At 35.5% G+C, this 4,725-nt stretch overlaps 1 pseudogene; it reads left to right on the top strand.

Annotated features, from left to right (window-relative positions):
- The first annotated feature begins 281 nt into the window (after nt 1-281).
- LOC107950899 (linamarin synthase 2-like) lies at nt 282-4,408 on the top strand (annotated as a pseudogene).
- The last annotated feature ends 317 nt before the right edge of the window (nt 4,409-4,725 follow it).

Genomic DNA, 4,725 nt, shown 5'->3' with positions numbered 1-4,725 from the left:
CTTATAGTAATAAAAAAACAAGAAAAATAATTATTTTTTGTTTAATATATATTTTCTTTTCGAGATTTTTAAAATTCTAAATCAAAATGTTTAATGACTTTATTAAAATAAATAAAGTTTCAAACATATTTTTTTAATTTTTAATATTTTACTCATTAATGGTGTCGCGAATTAAGGTATCTGTTCCGATTATTTATATTGAATGTTGCTAATAGCTTGTGATTTTCAAGCTTTATTGAAGCTAGCAAGCAAGGAAAGCTTTTCCCTGCAAAGACCTTATTTTCCAGATCTTCTATTGTTATGTTGAGATGGGTTCAGTTGAAACCACTAAACCCCACGCTGTATGCGTTCCATATCCTGCACAAGGCCATGTTACCCCCCGTGATGCAACTGGCTAAGCTCTTACATTCAAGGGGCTTCTTCATAACCTTTGTTAACACTGAGTTCAACCATAGGCGCTTCATCAGGTCCAAAGGGTCAGACTTCGTCAAGGGTCTACCAGCTTTCCAGTTCGAAACCATCCCGGACGAGCTGCCGCTGTCCGATTGTGATGCAACACAGGACATTCCAGCTCTATTTGATTCGACACCAAAGAATTGCGTGGAACCATTTTTAGAGCTACTAACTAAGTTAAACTCCTCGCCCCAAGTGCCCACTGTTACTTGCATAGTTTCGGATAGAGTTATAAGCTTTGCTATTAAAGCTGCTGAGGTACTTGGTATACCAGAAGTTCAGTTTTGGACTGCCTCAGCTTGTAGTTTCATGGGATATCTTCAATTTAGTGAACTACTTAAACGAGGCATTTTCCATTCCCAAGTAAGTACTTTTTACGCAGTTTCGATTCATCCATCAGACTTAAGGTGTGCTTAGTTGAGCAGAAAAATGGTACTCGTTGAATGTATACGATGTTTTCCATTTTCATTTGTGGTGTGGGGTTTTATCTGCTGCCTGTTATGTTTGTTGTTCTTAAGAAGGTTGTGGTGTTTGTAGTTTTGTTTGTTGGCGTGTTGACCACCTCCTGGAGGTAGATCCTTGTTGAGTTTGTCTAAAATAACTCAAAATTTGTCCTTTTTTTTATGTGTGTTAGATGAAACTTTTCTCACCGATGGAACTCTTGATAAACCTATCGATTGGGTTCCTGGAATGAGTAACATTTGCTTCAGAGATCTCCCTAGCTTTTTTAGAGTTAACAATGTAAATGACATTGTTAGAGTTGTGTTACCCAAATTCTAAGACATTACTTGCAAGTCAAGTTAAACAAAATATTTTTTTCTAAAAGATTTAGTATTTATTAGTATAATAATATATTTAGCATTTATTAGCATAGTTTATTTGACCTACTAATTTAGCATATAAATAGATTCTTTTACACCCATTAGAGGTTAGAACTCATAACACATTTAGAGAATTTTGTGTTTACATTTTGAGAGTTCTTTGTTTTCGGGTTTCCGGGGTTTAATTTTTATCTCCATCTTTTGTACAAATCGTTCTTTTTCTATTATAGTAAAATTGTATTTGCCCGTGGTTTTTTATCCTCTTTGGAGGGGTTTTTCCACGTTAAATTTGTGTGTTTAATTTCTCAATTTATTTTGCTATTTTTTGTTACTTGTTGCTTATTCGGGTCGATCCTAACAAGTGGTATCAGAGCTAGTTCAATTTTCATAGATCGGCTTGTTCAGAGATGACAGTAACAAGGTTTGAAATTGAGAAGTTCGATGGTGAGACAAATTTCAATCTGTGACAAGTTCGGATGATGGCAAATCTTGTTCAAACAGGCTTGAAAAAGGTTGTTACCGGGAAAAAGCCTGAGAATCTAAATCAAATAGAATGAGAAGATCTTGATGAAAAGGCCTTGTCTGCAATCCAATTGTGCCTTGCGAATACGATATTGCAAGAGGTATTGATGGAGAAGACCTCATCCGCCTTGTGGAAAAGGTTAGAAACTCTTTATGCGACTAAGTTTTTGGCTAACCGTTTAGTGTTGAAACAACGTCTATTTACGTTTTGTATGAACGAAGGTGAGCTTCTTAGAGATCACATCTGTCAATTCATTACTCTTTTAAATGATTTAAAGAATGTTGAGGTTCATATTGATGATGTAAATTAAGCTATGCTATTATTGTGCTTTTTACCCCTTTCATACAAGTCTTTTAGGGGGACCCTAATTTATGGCAGAGACAAACTCTTATTCGAAGATGTGAAGGGTCATTTGTTGAGTAGAGACAAACTCGACAATGAGTTTGGTTTGGATAGCAAGGCAAATAGGCAAGCTTCCGTTTTGGTAGCATCAAAGAAATGAGACAAAAGGTGTCGCTATTGTAAAAAGTTAAGTCACGTCAAAGCAGATTGTTATATGCTGCAAAATAAAAGAGATGCTGAGAGTAACGAGGACAATGTAGCTGGTGCTAATTTGGCCGATGAAAGCGGTGATGATTTTTTGTTAGTGTCAACGAGCGATAACTTCAAGCTCACGTTCGAGTGGATCCTAGATTCGGTATGTTCTTTCCACATGTGTCCAAATAGGGAATCATTCTCCACATACAGTTCGGTTGAAGGTGGAGTTGTACGTATGGGAAATGATTCATCTAGAAAGGTAATTAGTATTGGTATTATTAAAATTAGAATACACGATGGGACGATTAGGACACTCTTAGATGTCAGGTATGTACTTGATTTACGAAAGAATCTCATCTCCTTAAGTATTTTAGACTTGAAAGGATGCAAAATCAACATCGAGTCGAGCAACATTAAAGTATCTCGTGGAGCTCTCGTTTTGTTAAAAGGTAAAAGAACCGACAGTCTTTATATTCTGAAAGGTTTTACAGTGACCGGTGAATTCAGACGTCCCTCATCCGTTATGGAGTCGAAGTCAACTTGTTTGGAGCGGAGGCAACTTGGTCATAGGAGGGAAAAATGTATGACCGTTTCGTTAAAGAGAGATTCTCTTTTGGATGCAGGTTTTGAAAAGTTAGGGCATTGTGTTCGTAAAAATCAGACCCGGGTTAGTTTTGATTTGGCAGTGCACAAGTCGAAGGCTAGAAGTCTTCCAGCTTCTAAGCACAGATTCGATTCAGTTAATTCCTGGCATAGTTCAAGATAGGCCTGTGGCGTGCTTTGGCAAAGATGGCGTTGTAAGAATTCATGTCAAGGTGGAGATTGTTAGATTTGTGTGACCCAAATTCTAAGAGATTGCTTGCAAGTCAAGTTAAACAAAATATATTTTCTTTCTAGAAGATATAGTATTTATTTGTATAATATATTTTGCATTTATTAGCATAGTTTATTTGACCTACTAATTTAGCCTATAAATAGGTTCTTTTACAACCTTAGAAAATACACCCATTAGAGATTAAACTTATAACACATTTAGAGAATTTTGTGTTTACGTTTTGAGGGTTCTTTATTTTTGGGTTTTCGGGTTTAGTTTTTATCTCCATCTTTTGCACTCTTCGTTCTTTTTCCATTATAGTAAAATTGTCTTTGCCCGTAGTTTTTATCCTCTTTGGAGGGGTTTTTCCATGTTAAATTTGTGTGTTTAATTTCTCAAGTAATTCCACTATTTTTTGTTACTTGTTGCTTAATTGGGTCGATCCTAACAGATATCATGTTTGATTTCTTAGGATCCGAAGCACAAAATTGCCTAAAAGCTCCAAAATCATTTTCAACACATTTGGTGAGTTGGAACATGAAGTGTCAGAAGTAATCGCTGTCAAATTCCCTCGAATTTATACAATAGGACCACTTCATTTGCTTGCCAGGCACATGCTTGAAGAACCATCCAAGTCAATGAACTCAAGCCTCTGGAAAGAAGATACATACTGCATTGAATGGCTTAAAAAAAGGGAACTCAATTCAGTTGTATATGTGAACTATAGAAGCATTACTGTCATGTTGGAATAGCATCTCAAGGAATTTGCAGAGGGATGACTAACTTTAAGCACTCGTTTTTATGGATCGTTAGACCATATATCATGATGGGTGATTCTGCAATTCTGGACGAAGAGTTTCTAGAGGAGATTAAGGATAGAGGTCTAATAACAAGATGGTGCAACCAATATGAGGTACTTTCACATCCTTCAGTTGGAGTTTTCTTGACACACTGTTGGTGGAACTCCACCCTGAAAGCCATATTAAGAGGTTTTCCAGTAATTTGTTGCCCATTTTTTATTGATAAACAAACTAATTATCGGTATGCTTGCACTCATTAGGGCATAGGCATGGAAGTGGATTATGATGTGAAGTAAGAGAACATTGAGTTTTTAGTTAAGAAAGTTATGGAAAGACGTGAAGGAAAGAAAATGAAAGAGCTCTAGAATGGAAGAAGAAAGCCGAAGAAGCCACTGATGTTGGGGGATTATCATATTGTAATTTTGATAAATTTGTTAAGGAAGCTTTCAAGCATGGTTAATTGGAAATAGGAAAGTGAGGGGTTACTTAAATAATGAATGGAGATCCATTCAATGTCTTTACTTCTGCATTTCACATCCATTTTTTTCCTTTATAATTTATTTTCTTAGCATGAGTTTAAAGAATTTCTATTTGACTTCTAAGCATATTTTAGTATGATATGTTCAATTAATTTATATATTTGATTCCAGCTTCAATTTAGTTTTATGGGAATGGTATCATTTTGGTGTTTTTTTAATCCTCTGTAAATATTTCGAGCTTTGGTTTTCATTAGGTGATATTCTGTTTTTTTTTTGTTTCACAATTTGGTATTTGCTT

This window comes from Gossypium hirsutum, chromosome D03 (assembly GCF_007990345.1).
Source record: "Gossypium hirsutum isolate 1008001.06 chromosome D03, Gossypium_hirsutum_v2.1, whole genome shotgun sequence".
Taxonomy (NCBI): Eukaryota; Viridiplantae; Streptophyta; class Magnoliopsida; order Malvales; family Malvaceae; genus Gossypium; species Gossypium hirsutum.
This window is presented reverse-complemented; position numbering and strand designations above follow the sequence as displayed.